Source organism: Pteronotus mesoamericanus, unplaced genomic scaffold, assembly GCF_021234165.1.
Source record: "Pteronotus mesoamericanus isolate MK-2021 breed Mesoamerican mustached bat unplaced genomic scaffold, CSHL_Meso_final contig_74, whole genome shotgun sequence".
In the NCBI taxonomy this organism is placed as follows: domain Eukaryota; kingdom Metazoa; phylum Chordata; class Mammalia; order Chiroptera; family Mormoopidae; genus Pteronotus; species Pteronotus mesoamericanus.
Window position 1 is genome coordinate 32,171,624 of NW_026555247.1, and position 15,755 is coordinate 32,187,378.

Consider the following 15,755-nt stretch of genomic DNA (forward strand, 5'->3'; position numbering starts at 1 on the left):
TGCATCTTTGTGCACCCAAGTAACCATTGCTTAATAGCTCATTTTCATCTGATTTCTGAAGATGTAGAGAACTTAGAATATTTTATATTATACTAGTTTAACTCTTGTTTATCAACTGGGTAATTTATTTCAGTTGATAACCTTTGCCTTATACTTAAAGTTTCCAGGGGGAAATATGTAATTTTCATAATATATATATTAAAGAGAAAAGAAATCCTGCTTCAGAATTTCCAACCCCCTTTTGGCAATATGCTACTGGATTTGAAAATTGAATTCCATTTTGCATAGTTGTCCCTAGATGGCGCAATATCTGTTCGGTCAAAGGGGTGTGATTTCCCCTTAGATATCAGGCAAGTGCTTCTTTAAATAATGTCAACAAGTCACCAGATGGACCATTTGTCCCACTAACACTGTATATTCCTTGGTTTTGGACAGTAGGCAGTGTCTTGGGTAGAGGGTTTCCTAGGAAGGTGTAGAATGATCTGTCATTCTCATAAATCTTTTTTTTTTTTTTCCTCCTGGAAAATATTGAAGAACCTTGCTGACTATTCTAAGAGTCAGGTTTGGGGAGTTTTCCAGAAATGTAAAATAGTTCATCCTTCAGAAATTTATATCTGAGGTTCAGAAGTCATTTAAACTCCTAGTTTCCGTTAAGAAAACTAGATATTTAGACAAGTATTTCCATCACCTCAGCCCCTGAAATAAAAATCCATATTTTACTTTTTTAAAGTGTGTTGGGGGTTGGAATTAACTCTTTGGAACTGAAAAATTACACACACCTACATTTAACAATGTTTTCATCCAATCACTTGTAAAGAGAGCTCTCTCTCGGGTGTGGCAGTGTAGCAGATATCGTCTGACTAGAACGCGGAGACAGGGAATACATGACGAAAGTCCTGAAGAGAGGATTTCACTGCATTCGAATTCCTCTCCCAGGCATGCCGCCCAGCCAGCACGCACACACATCCGTCTGTCCATCCCTGCGTGGCAATGCCTGCATACTTTGACTCCTTCTGAGAGCCAGGCACTCGAGGCACTCCGTAGAAATAAAAGGAATGTTCATGAATTCTGTACAGCAAGGAAGTAGTTATGTATACAACGTTAAAAACGTTTTCCACCGAAATTGAGCATATTAAAGTAAAAAAGAAAGGAGGATCAGACCCACTGCAAGGGTTAGAAAGCGCCAACCCACATCGCCTCTCACACTGTGCTGTGCTCACCATAGATGTAACTGTCCCCCCGCCAGACCGAGCACCTTGACCACAGACCCGGCCCTTTGCTTACCTGCATGCCCGGCTCAGCGAGTATCCAACACTGGCTGTTGAATAAATGATGCTTTCCACTTCGGAGAATTAAATTTAGGACAAGTACAAGAAAGTACAGTACTGTTTCATGAACAGGGACGTTAAAGAACTCATCGTCACGGACCCCATCATCCCAGATTCTTGTGGAGCAAATGCCAGGTGTCATGAAGTTTCATCTGTAAAATTTTGGCCCGCACATCTGGAAGCTAAGCCTTCATTTTTAAAACATCTAACTAAAATACCAGGGTCACACCTAAAATGTTAACAATGCTTCCTTAATATTGGCAAAGACAATGTTAAAATTCCCAATTTTTCTCCAAATTTGTTTTATAACTTATTTGAATCAGTATTTTTTTAAAAAGGTTTATACATTGCATTGGTTGATATGTATGTCTTCTGCCCCTTCTATTAAAACTTTGTTTACTCTGCATTTGTTTTTGTTTTTTTTCGAATTTTTTATTTGAAAAGTTCAAGTGGTCAGAATAGCAGGAGGAGGAGGAGAGAAGAAAGAGAAGCAGCAGATGAAGAAGAGGAGGAAGCAGGGGGAGAAGGGTACTCCTTTGATCGTAATCGTCGGCTGGGGGACTCACCAAGAGCGTGCTCTTAGCTGACGCCGTCTGGCTCAGGCACTCGCGGGGCTGCGCCAGGAGTAGGTAATCCCGGCGGAAAGGCCAGAGGCAGCGCTGAAGATGCCGGGAGCCGGAGCAGCGCACGCTGCTCTCGCTGGGGCTGGGAGTGGTGTTTTGCCTGGCAGAGGAGTTGGTAGGGCACCTCTGTGTCTCCCACAGTCCGGTGTGTAGCACCTGGATCCTCTTCTAAACACAGGTTTAAGGAGCAAGTGTTCCAGGACTTTGGTGGTCCTCTCATCCTGATAGGAACCAGAAGAGGGACGTTAGTAGGACAAGCTACAGCCCCTGGTGACAGGACCGCTGCTGAAGCTGGCCACCTTCTCCCTCCTAATTTCCCCCTGCTGATCTTGGTGGCTTGGTGGGGGGCCCTCAAGCCCTCATTTGTGAGGAGCTGGAGTACCCCAATCTTATCACCTTTGTTCCTCCCTAGAAAACATGAGTATGGGGCATATAGAGATATTTCTTTAAAAAGACATCCTGTTACTTAAAAAGAAATGGTTTGATTCAATGGAAATCATGAGATAGGGAAAAAAAAGAGAAGTCTCAAAACAGATGACGTTAGTGACATGTGAGAAATTGCAAAGGGAAACTCGAATAGTTTTAATCATACAAAACCATACACAGAACACTTATTAAGCCATTCCTCTGCAACCCGATGAAGTGCGAGGACTCTCAGTGCTAACGTAAAGCCCCCAACCACGACATGACTTTTAGGGGAACGGGTCCACTGAGAGAAGGACAGAATTAGTAAAGTACAAGTCACTATGGGGGAGCACCAAACCACAGATTTACTATTTAAATGAGGAAAACAATAACTGCACACATGAAACAATCTGAAAATGAGGGTAATAATGAGGTCACTGATGGACCACTGGGTAGCATGATAATCTTGCTTTTTTGACATTTGTGAAGTGGAGGAATAATTCTCCTTGCCTTTTGGAGAACTAACTTGGAATTTAGGAAGTCCAGGAAGTTTCGGTGCGTTGTAGGATAATTGCAACTCAATTCTAAAGACAGAGTGATACTTAAGTTTCTTTAATGCCTATGGCATTGAAATGAGGCATATTGAAATCCGCAACCCTTACTCCATGGGTTGCATTGATGATTCTGTCCTGGTGACTATATGTTTTTGGTTAAAACAACAACGACAACTTACCTCTTTGCCAGATTGATATTTGTGGCTGACACACTGTCCTTGAGCGCAGGCGAAACCTGGGACTTGCTTCTAACCAACAGAATATGGGAAAGGAGATGAGCTGTCACTCCCTTGGTGAGTTTACTCTCTATAGCTTTAACTATATATATATATATATATTTGTGCTATCTATACCTATGACTTCACCTTCCTTGAGCTCAGTACAGAGATTGTCTTTGCTGGCTCAGGAGAAGTAAGCTGCCATGTTGTGTGAGAGCCTTTGGTCAGGCAGGCCCACGTGGCAAGGCATGTGGGCAGCCGGCCGGATCTGAGGTCCAAACGCTCAGTCACACAGCTGCAGGAAGTGAATGAGCCTGAATGAATCTGGACTCGGATTCTTCCCTGGTCAGGCCGCCAGAGGAGGATGGAGTCTGGCTGACATCTCAGTTGTAGCCCGTGTGATCCTCAGCAGAGGACCCAGTTAAGCTGTGCCTGAACTCCTTTCCCCTAGAAACCGTGAGGCAATGAATGCGTGTTTTGTTTTGAGCCGCTAAATTTGTGGTGATTTGTTATACAGCAATAAAATCAAATATTGATATAATACTGTTAGGAAAAGCATCATTCCACTTATTGGTCAAAACTCTTCAGTGACTTTTTATTGCCTTTGGAATAAAGTCTAAAAAAAGCATGTAAGGACATGCAAGGCCTCTCATAATCTTACCTTATCTGGATCAATCTGATAAAGACTGTATCAACCTAAAAAAAGAGTTCCAGGGCAAAGGTTGACTGTTGAAGGAGTCCCTCACATAGCGGAAATATCTAAGTCCTCATACGAGTCTCCGCAATACCTCTACTTCATGTCTCCTTACTCCTCCCCAATTTAACCTTCTGTTTATTGTATACACCATGTTTTACATTTCAGTACTGGCAATGAGGTTCTTTTCATTTCCTATTTCAGTTCTTCCTATTCCAAATCCTGCCCTTTTTTCTAAAATCAAATGTGATTATTCCTTCTCACCCCAACCTAGAAGTAATTTATTTCTTTTTTCCAATACCGCTTATGTAGTATATTTTTCGTACTGCACTGTATTATAGCCATAAATCTTGGTAGATGTTTGTCATTCTTTTGAGCTTCCCAGCATCCAACATACTTTCCAATGTTTAGGGAATTCCCTATTTTGTAAATTTTGGTGGGAAGCAGAGTCTGCCTTCCTTTACAGAAGCTAACCATGCCAAATTCTCATTTTTTCAGCATTGCTTTCAGTTAACATTCAACAAATATACAAATTTAACTAAATATATTATTTAAATTTTTTAAGATTTTTGTATAATTCCTCCAGATTAGAGGAATAAATAAGTTATTAAAGTAAGTATCATCCCACTGGTTACAAATATTAATTTTTAGAAAGCTTTATATGTAAGCAGATATATGTGTGTATAGAAATGTGTGAATTTTTCTGAATCGGAAGCACTTTATTCACTAACATTTGAATATTTATTTTAGTCTTGTGGTCAGGAGATTGCACACACATACTTGTATACAGACCTTGGCAATACATTTTGTAAACTTGGTAGAGAGGGCCCAGAGTGTTAATGGTCTGAAAGCTTCTCATTAATGTTCCTATTAAACTTTGTATTCTTAGGAATCTACTGAAACATAGTAAATGTTGACTAATACATGCTTAACATAAGAGTCAACTTTATCTAGAAAAGATATCTTATAGATTTCATTTACAAACCAAACAAGCTTTAATGTAACCAAGGATTATCCTGTGGTAAGCATTCTGTGTTCCTATATTTCCAAAAGGTACTTATAAATTATAAAGGAGATTATGAACTTAATGTCTTAAAAGTACTCATCATCAAAACAGATGGAGTGAGTGTATTGAACCCAGCAGGCTAAGGGATTTATTCCTTCTCTTTAACATCACTTTTCTCCTTTCCCCCTACCCCGCTCACCCTAACCCACATGACTGTAAGGCAGTTTGTTAGTCAAAAGTCAAAGAAAACCACAGAAATTTAACTTGCAGTACAAGACAATTCCAGAATTATTGATTTTCAAGTGTTCTATTGACTTCAGTGGTCAACATTTCTAGTTTTTCTCATTATGGTGGCAAGAAGAGCTGGTCTCTACAAATGAACAGGTACAGCAAATAAGAAACAACACCAAAGGCCTAAAGAATGTCGAACAGCCTAGTGACAGAAATCGAGGTGTGCCTCCCAGGACATTGATGGGTGTGGAGTGTGTTGCTGGAGAAGAACTTTTAAGCTGGGGCGAAGGGGAGGGGAGTTTGCTATTTTGGGAAATAATAAATTGCACCTTCAATAATAAACAGTTGAAAAATAAACTGGAGCCTTTTGTCCCAACCAACACTTACCTGTCTTTTGCCAAATTAGCAAAGACATTGTCCTGCCCGAAGTAGTTTTTTCTGCTCTGTTCTAATCCCCTAAACCCCTGCTTCAAGCCTGTTCCATAGTGTTTTGTTACTCAAGATATGGTCCAAGGACCAGCAGTAATGGGCATTACCTGGCAGCTTGTTAGACATGGGGATTCTGAGGCCCCCCTGAACCTACTGACATTTCTGAACCTATTGAATCAGAAACTTCATTTTAACAAGTTCCCCAGCTGATTTGAAAACACGGAAACTTTTGAGAACTATAATAGAATTTTTACTTGTCCCACAAACACATGGTGAGATTGTAAAGGAAAAACAAAGCCATGGAATGAAAATATTTTCTATCTTTTTAACAGAACTGACCATTTCCCGCCAGAATGGCCCCAGTTTTCCCTTGATGGCCATTCATTCATTCATTCAATAAATACTTGGCAAATAGGCAACATAATTGGTAATTTACATTTGTTGAGCTCGTTTCAACTCCAGACGTCCGTGAGGTCATTATGCCTATTTTGTACAGGGGGAAACTGAGGGGAATGAAGAGAAGCAGCAACACATCCCACTGTCACTGACGGTGTTGAGTGGAGGAACCGGGGTCCTCTCTGAATGCACTACTCACGCTCCACCAATCTTTGCTGCCCACACAGAGAGCGCACATTCCTTCCCTCTCCTCTGCGGGAATGTTGCACAAGGCCACACTTCCTCTAGTCAAGTAGCAGAGTTCTTCCTCTGTCTGGCCCTTCATGGGGCAACCGCTAAATTTGGGGGTCAGAGGAAAAGAGTCATCAAGTTACAGAACATTTTTCAGGTTCTTGGGTCGAGTCGCGAAGGCAGAAGGGTAAACCTGCAACACCCTGCTTAAAAGCACAAACAAGCTACACATGCTATGTAAATCTTCCCTCCATCTTGTTCCTCCCAGCACGGGCATTCGAAGAGAGAAGAGAGCCTAGACCACACTTCCCATAGCAAAAATGGCGGCCATGTACTCCTTGCCCTCAGTTGACCTCTTCACTTCCGTTCTGTCTCCATGGTTCCAGCCTAGGCCGGGAGAGCTTGGGAACCTCGAGCATTTCCCTCCCCCTCGTTTTTTGCGACAGTTGCAGCGAAAGTCACGGCAGTGTAGGCTGGTGTCAGCTGATTTACCGCAGCGGCAGCAGCGGCGGCGTTGGCAGTAGATTCACGGTGCAGCCCCGGTGGGGATCGGGGGCTCGGCTGGGTTTTTGGTCCCCAAGGTTTTCCTACCCGGATTTTCCCACCACAAACAATCGTCCTAGATACGTCCTTGCCTCGTGCTCCTTTGCCTAGGCGTCTACCTGTGGTCCGACAGACAACATCACGGCATGAGATGAAGCTGTGACAGGTAGGGAGGGGGCTTTCGAGCTTCCCCAGGGGGTCTCCAGTGAGGATTAAGCCACAACGTGGAGGTCACGGGGCCCGAGGTCAGGGGTCACAGCCCGCTCCCTCCGGTAGCGGCGCCGGCTGTCAGAGCCCTGCTGCTGGAAGCTCAGTGCCTTGCCACGCCTACAGGTTCAGGCCCCCAGCGAGGCGCCTTTGCCCGGATCGTGGGTCTTGCCAGGGGGTCTATGGGGCTCCCTGGCCTGATAAGTGACATTTGCCTCTGGTGACACTGGCTGTGGTCTTGAGATGGGACAGCCCTGCTCTCCAGGGCAATCTAAATGGGGTAAAGGTGGTTGGTGCTGATGGGTGGGTGGTTATTGACAGTGTGTTTCTGTAATGTGCATGTTTGGGGGTACATAGGGTCTCTCCTTACCTGTGGGCACTCCTCTTTAGTTTGCCCTTGCCTAAGGTATGGAGACGTCTATCAGAGTTTTATCTTTGAGAAGCCACCTGCCTCTTCTCATCCCTTTGCTCTAGGACTTGGTCTAAGACGATACCTGCTACTGCCTCTCACAAATGAGGCCAGCATCCTGAAACGATGTTTGGGGTCAGCACTACCCAGCCTTTGACTCAGAAATTGCGTTTTAAGTTTTGATTCACTTGCTCTGTCAGTTTCACAAGTGCTAGGCACTTACAGTTTGCAACAGTGGTAGCTACAGTTACATCGCAAGCTGCAGTGGTATTGTTGGTGCTGTTGATTTTAAGGTTCGTGAGAGCTACATATGGATTTCACAGTAACAGTTGTCAGGAGCCAAGAAAGACAAGCCATGACTTTTGCAGATGTTAATTACTTAGGACTTCATGGACAAGATGGCAATTGATTCAGCTGTTGTATGAAACTGAACTGCAGTTTTTCAAATTTTGTCATACACACAACTAGGAGACATTGTGGGGGGATGCAGGGGGAGTGGAGGGAAGATTAAAGGTGAAAACAATGTGTTGAAATGCTTTTATTAGTAGGAAGAATCAAAGATTGCCCTGGTTTCATTCAAAGTAGCAGGTCATAGTCATTTCAAATTGGAAAAATAGAACAGTGTAAATAGAAGATGCCTCATTAATTTCAATTATAGCTTATGGTGGAGAAATTCATTTGTTTAAATGCCTATTTTCATTTTTAAAATGCTTCAGAGTCCTACTTAACAGCAAAACTAGAGTATACACTTTATTATTATTGTCAACTGTCACTAAACTTTAAAATATCTTGATCATTAGATAAATCAAACTGGGCTTTGCCATATTTGAGTGTCATGTGGGAACTTGAATTTTGAGATAGCCTTGTATCTTACAATTTGATTTTTATCTTGGATATAAGTTCTATTTTAAAGTGAAGGCAGTGGGGTAGTTTATATCTGTAACAGTCTTAGCATTGAAAACTTTAAAGGTACTGAGCTGGTTTTGTGCCTTTGTCACGATAAGGGTAGGATGACCTTTAGCTTCAGTGGTGTGCTTTGTGTTTGGTGTGAGTCCTTAAAGTTTGTTGTGGACATCAGGTGCTGAGGATTGAGCTAATCCTTTTTGATTCAGTGATCAGCTTTGGGCTATTCAAGGAATGCCTCCCATTTTTGTTTTTGTTTTTTAAATCTCATTGTCTTTCATTTCCAATTCCCACTTCCTTCTCTTGGCTATCAACGCGTTAGGATCCCATAAGCAACTAATTTGAGTGATGTGTATCCTTCTGTTTGTATGTGTCATTAGTCTATATTGTTTTGGGTGCCCACATTTTTCATTTGTAGCAATCATGTCGTGCTATATATCTCATTAATTTTTTTTACCTCCTTACTGTGCTTTAAAGATCTATTTCTGTCTCTGTCTATTGCTTCTAACTGCTGCATAGTATTTCAGAAGGTATATCTACTACATTTTATGTCTTCTCTCCTACTTGTGGATACTCACATTACCTTCATTTTCCTACCACTATAGACAATACAAAGATAAACATAGCTTTTAGACCACTATGATGCTTGCTTTGAGATTTGTATCCAGGAATGTGATTTCTGGATCATAGGATATGTATATACATATTTTGCTGAAAGATTTACAGATTGTGTTCCAGAACAAGCTGCAGTTTATGGGAATTTTTGTATCCTTATATCCCCACCAGCCTGATAGATAACAAAGGAAAAACTCATTGTTAAATTACATTTCACTATGCCTAATGAGATTGAGCATTTCTTCATGTGCATTTTATCTTTTATGGGATTTGCCTTGTACAAAACTGCCCATTCATCCCGTTTCCCATTTTAAATTTGAGGTTTCAGTCCTTTTCTTTTTAACCTGCAGAAGTTTCTTGTATTTCCTAGATTCTAGTCCTTTAAATATTGTAGTCCTTTAAATATTATATCTCTTCCTACTCTGTCATTTGTCTACAACTTTTTTCATGATGTCCTTCATTGAACACAAATCTTCCATTGCAGTATAATAAAATTTAAGGTTTTTCTTGACTTATCATTTGTGTTTTGGGGGTTTTGTTTAAGAAGTTGTTTCCCAACTCTGTGGCACAAAGTTACTCTCCTATTTTATGTATTAACTTAATAGTTTTCTTTAAAATTTATAGATCTTCATGACATCCAGAGTGTGTCTTTTTACAGTCATGCACTTTGAAACGATGTTTCAGTCAATAGACCACGTACACAATGGTAACACCATGAGATCATAATGCAGCTGAAAAATTCTTATTGCCTAATGATGTCGTAGCCATCGTAACGTCACAGTTCAAGGCATTGCATACATTCTTACCATCGTGTTCCATTGCCTGCAGTGTTCAGTACAGTGACATGTTGCTTAGGGTTGTAGCCTAGGAGCTTAGGGGAGCAGAATTTGTCACCCCTAAATATGCCTCTTTGACATAAGGATTATTTTATTTTAGCCTGGTTAGTTTTAAGAAACCGCAGACGGGGAGAAGTTCTGAAAACCAAGTATAAGTTACCCTTTGTTGAAGACATTTACGTTTGTAAGGGTTTCTCCTTTGTCGAAAGCTGGGCAGGACAGGGTTGGTGAACCTGTATAGCCGCCTTACCCTCCCTTACCGTTGTCTCCCTGGTAACGCCCCAGAACTGGCCTCCCACCCTCCACATCTTTTCTAGAGAAGATTTGGAGGAGTTGCCCAGTGTGCATGAGTCTCCCTCAGGTACCACACATGTTATTAAATGTTTGTTTTCTCCTGCTGACCTGTCTTTTAGTATAGGGATGTCTCAGTCAAGAACCCAGAAGGACAGAGGGAACTTAATTTTCCTCCCGACAGAGCAATAAGCCGTGCCATGTAGCCCAGGGTGCGGTGGGCTCTACCGCCTGTTTGTGCGAGTGCTCTCTCCGATGGACACGCAATGATGAAATCGCCAAGGACTGTCAACCCATGGTCATTGGTGCCAGTTAAATATCAACAGGAGCCCCCCGTTTGGGGTATGGTGGAAAGGGGAAATTTATTCAGTAAAAACAGCTCCGTTGTGATACAGCAAGGCTGTCGAACAGTTCAGCGGTGTCACAGCTCAACTCTGAAGCAGCGGGGCTGTGAGGCAGGCCTGGGGCGAGGCAGCTCTGCTCCGCTGCGGTTGGGCCGCTCCACCTTGCTCCGCTCTGCTCCGGGTTGCATTGCTCCCACCCATTCTGTATGGTCCTGCAAGACTTTTTTGGTATCTCAACTCCAGCCTGGGAAACACAGTCTTCAGTCTTGGTGCAAAAGAAAAGTGTGCTCTCCAAGCCAGAGGGGAGCTAGCTGACATTTGGAGAGAAGTCCCGTCGCTGGGCCCTGCTGGTCTGTCCGCAGGCAGATGAGGACTCCAAATCTGAGCAGTTTGGTTGGTCCGAAAAGCACTGTCCTGATTGGTCAGAATGGAGCTGCTCTGGTTGGTCAGTGAGGATGCTAAAGGAGATAGAGCTGCACAGCTCTCATCAGACAGTGCACTGGTTGAAAAACAATTCCAGGAATTCCTTTATAAGGACTAATTCACATGGCAGGGACACAGTGCGGGCAGGCAGTTCAGGGCCAAGGGCAGGCAGTTCCTGCTGGCTTCTCCCTGGGGTGTGGTTTATGTGAGATACCTCTGTTTAGAAATAGCTGCTAGGTCCGGACCTTTTTTTTGGTTTTAATTTGAGCTCAGCCACCAGGAACCCTTCCTGGTATCTTCTTTCTTGAGGTCCACAGGATGCCTTTCTCAGAATATATCCCTGTTGTTAAGGGGCACGTGACTGTACAGGGTGTGGTAAAAATAGGTAAACAGTTTTAAGCAAACAAAACACAGGGGTTTTTTCTTACATTATTATTTATTAGTTATTGTGTTATTTTCCATACAAACTGTAAACCTACTTTTGCCCCATCTTGTGCCCCATCAAGGTACAGATCCAGTTTAATTTCCATATACTGTGCCAGTTTTCCTAGCGTCCTTCTCCCCTTTCCCCGTAGATTAGTGATGCCACACTTACTATTAAGTTCTCTTATACATGTGAACACTGTATCCTGTTCTGTTGGTTAACTTGCTTGCTCTTGCTCTAATACGTGCTGTTTTAATACTATGGCTTTGAATTTATTTCCTACATGAGTAATTCTTCCTATTTATTTTGTTAAAGCTTTATTTTGAAATAATTATAGAGTCGCAGGAAGTTCAAAAAATAGTTCAGAGGAGGCCTGGTTTCCCACAATGGTTACATTTTATATAACTTCACCCAGTTTCCCTCAGTGGTTACATTTTATACAACTATAAAATAGATATAGTGGCAAAATCAAGAAATTGACATTGATACAATGCCTGTATATAGTTCTGTGCCTTTTTTTCAGCTGTGTAGATACATGTGATCATCACTGCAACCAAAATACAAAACTGTTCCTTCACCAGGAAGACCTTCCTGCCACCCGCTTCTGGTGGCATCTGTCTCCCTTGCCCCTGCCCTCCCTAACCTCTGCTCACTAGTCGATTTTCCATCTCTGTAAATTCATCAGTACGAGAATGCTGTATGACTGGAATTATTTTGAGATTGAGATTCATTCAAAATGTTGGATAAGACAATTTTTGAGATTCCTTCAAGTTGTTGCATAATATGAGTAGTATTCCATCCCGTCCGTGTCTGTACCACAGTTTGTTTAACCATTTACCTGGATGTAGGCGCCATTTCTAGCTTTTGGCTATTACAGATAAACCTGCTATAAACATTCGTGTTCATTTTTTTGTATAGATCTAAATTGTTACATTTTCTGGCATAAATGCCTATGAATGTGATTACCGGGTTGTATGGTAAAGGTTTGTTTAGTTTTTGAAGAAAATTGTTTTTGCCAAACTGATTTCTAGAGTGGCTGCACCATTTTACATTCCCACCAGCAGGGTATGAGAGATTGAGTGTCTTGGCATCCTTGCCAGCATTTAGTTTTATCACTTTGGAAAAAAACCTTTAGCTGTTCTATTAGATGTGTAGTCATGTGGTCATAATTTGCATTTCGCAATGGCTAGTTAAATATTCTTAATTATGTTAAATACTGGTAGGACAAATTCTCTGTTCTTTGCCCATTTTCAAAGTAGGCTTGGATTTTTAGAATTTTTTTAATATTCTAGAGCTAGAGTTTTTGAAAACACAACTAGAATTTTGATTGAGGGTACATTGAATTTATAGATTTATTTTAAAGAGAATTGACATCCTTATAATATTAGGTCATCCTATGCAAGAGCATGAGATGACCTTCCATTTCTGACTGAACAGAAAAAAGTTGTTTTATAGTTTTAAAAAAATACTGTGGATTGATACCATGTTAAAGTAGATTATTGTTGATAGAAAAAATGTTACTGATAAATGCACACATACATGTATGTACATAAATGGTGTGTGTGCTCTACTAGCTAAAGATTAAAATTCATAGTACAAGCCTTGAAATCATGTTAGTGCATGTAGAGTTAGGCCTGGAAATAGGTAATGACCTTATTCCTGGGTTTATCTGTTACATTTCTCTGTGATATTTGTTTTATTTGTTGAGACAGATAAACTTGATGATTGGAGTATGGGGTGAGTGAGGTCTGCAAGCTGTTCCCATTTTGTCCATTTCATTGCTGCACTTTATAAAGAGTTAGTAATCGTACGTTTATGCATGCCATTGATCACAGGCAGGGCCAACTGAGAGCTTGTGTGTGATTTAATGAAACCCTGTCATCAATAAGCAGATATCTTACATTCATCCTTACAGGTACTATAACTGTGAGGTTCACTTAAAAATTGAGATCCATGCATGTGGTTCATTTGTCTTGATCTGTATCTGATACTAAAGCAACTTTGTAGGTTAGAGCACAAAGGTTCTGCTGGGAGAACTCCTATAGCATGGCTGCATTCAGAAGGCCAAGTGGAAGTTTTTCTTTTCTGTCAAAGAACATATATTCTATATTCATAAAATATTGCATATTTTAAGTAAAATTAGACACCTTTTCCAAAATGTTGTGGCAATGTTTAAGGAAAATGTGGGTTTATTTTGGCCGATAGTTGCTTGGGATGTGGGAGCCATAAAATGATGGAAAGATGAAACGTTAGGGCACTGGTCAGGTCAGGACGGAGAAAGTCTCTGATGTGCCAAGGCTTATATTATATTCTGCAGGCTCTTTTAGAATAGAAAATTACTGGACATACATGATTGTTCAGCCACGGCCTCCCATTCGCCCTAGCAGCTGTAATTTATGAACCTTCAAGCTCATTGAAGATATGTTACTAGTGTTTAGCACATGCTAATGTTGCTCCGCATGTTGGTAGCTAATGCATGGATTGTGAGCCAGTTACCTTCTGTTCCCACATTCACATTATTTATCTGACTATCTTCCTTAAAGACACCCCTTTTTTCCCTAAATACTTCAAATATTGTACAAACAAATGAAAACCACAATTAGTGGGAGTGAAACATTTACACAAATAAAATACCACTTCACTTAGTTTAAGATAGTTTGTGATTCATTAACAGGCCATAGTGAGTGTAGCAGTGACTAGTTAAAGCAAACCATGTCCGCTAACGTGCTTCGTAAGATCCTAGGATCTGTCTGGCAGTGCACGTGTCTCAGATAGAAGGAAAGAGGCTGGGATTTCAGCAACACCTTCTGCTGGGCAAAAACAATTAGCATGTTAATAGATTTGATTGAGGAGACATTAATTGTTAACATTATGATTTAAAAAATTGATAAGCAACTCTCCTGTGAAAAACAGATGTGTAAAATCAAGACGTATTTTGCTAATGGGTACCACTTTTTTTTAATGCAAGGCAAATAAACTTCATTTATTACTTTGTTTCTCTATTCAACAAATATTTGGGTGCCTCTGATGTGGTAGGAATCCTAGGCCCTGGGAATGCAATACAGAACAAAACAAACATGAGTCACCACCTTCATGGAGCTTCTATTATAGTGGCAGAGGCACATAAGAAATAAAAATTTGATATGTTAAATGATTGTAAGCACTCTGGAGAAGTAGAATAAAATGCTATTGTGATGGTGGGTTTTGCAGTTTATCACAGTCAGGAAAAGCCCCCGTGAGGTGACATTTTAGCAGACACCTGAAGGACGTGAGGGAATGTGCACTGAAGAAGCCTGGGGAACACTGTTCTGAAGACCCTGCCAGGTGTCTTGGAAGAAAATCAAGAGTCAGAGTGGATGGAGGAGAGTAAGCAATGGGGAGAGCAACAGCCTTGTTCAGGTGTAGGTCTGGCTTCTGCTCTGCGTGGGACAGGAAGCCACAGAGAAATTCCAAGTCAATGTGTGACATGTGTGATCTTATTTTAATAGCACCACTCTTCATGCTACATTGAGACTGTAAGGGGACACGTGTGGAGACAGAGAGACCAGCTAGGAGACCGCAGTGTTGTTCCTGGGGGAGACGCTGGTGATTTGGAAGGGGCTGGCTGCGGTGGAGGTATTGAAGAGTTCCTGGGTCCTGCATACACGTGGAAGGGATAGCCAGCAGAGTGTCCTGACGGTGGGATGTAAAATTTATGTGTGAGAGAAGAGTCAAGGATGATTCTCGGATTTTGGCCTGTGGCGCTAGAGAGATGGAGTTGCCGTTGACTGATATGGGGAAGATGTGGGGAGGAACTGGTTTGGGGAAGAAGACTGGGGGCTTATTTTTGAACATGTCAAGTTTGAGAAATTTATTAGCTTTCCAGGTGGAGATGTTGAATAGGAAGTTGGATATGTGAGTTTGGGGTTCAGAACAGAGCCCCAAGCTATAAATGGGGGATTGCCAATGTGTTCATTGACATCTGTAGATGTACATGTAGCTCTGACACTTGGTGAGATCATTCAGGGAGGGATGGTTGCCAAAGAAGGGAAGTCTAACATTTAAAGGTCAAAAAAAAGAAAGAAAAGGAAAGAAAACTGGAGACTAAAGCCGGAGAGAGAGCAGGAAAGTGTGAAGACATGGAGGCCAAGTGAAGGAGTGTTTTGAGGAAGACGAAGTGTGCACTCTGCTGCTGTTGCTCTAGAAAGATGTGGATTCGGATTTGACATTGGATTTACCAGTGGGGAGGTTGTTGGTGACCTTGTCAACAGCAGTGTTTGACAGGCAGAACATTTCCTGTAGTTTCTATTCAAGGGGGAGGGGAATGCTACAAATGAAGACATTCTGAGGTTACCTGTTTCCTCAAGGTTTACAGCTCCTAAATGGGGAAGGTGGGGTTTTTCCCTAGCCAGGGTGATTCTCAAATCTTCATACTTAGCCAGCACCTTCCTGATCCCTGGAATATTGTGACAGATTCAACTTCTGGTATGGGAAAGCATGTTTGTTTCTTCTTTTGGGTAGTTCAATTTGTGAACAATGAGAAAGAAACTTCAATGCTTAATTTAGAACTTTGATGACAACATGAAGGAAAGAAGTGGGAATGATTGGAAATGCAGGTGAGAATAGAGGCGGGTAGGGAGGTAAAATTGAAGCTGGCTCTTCCAAA

The 15,755-nt window shown here is 41.6% G+C and overlaps 1 protein-coding gene across 2 annotated transcripts in view; it reads left to right on the forward strand.

Annotated features, from left to right (window-relative positions):
* The first annotated feature begins 6,439 nt into the window (after positions 1-6,439).
* WDR7 (WD repeat domain 7) overlaps positions 6,440-15,755 on the forward strand; it is a 287,900-nt gene continuing 278,584 nt past the window's right edge. Inside the window, exon 1 of one of the 2 annotated variants that reach the window (XM_054583717.1) lies at positions 6,440-6,824. The gene's annotated coding sequence lies outside the window, so the exon portion shown is untranslated. The remainder of the gene's footprint in view (positions 6,825-15,755) is intronic. The other variant, XM_054583718.1, reaches the window with a different exon arrangement.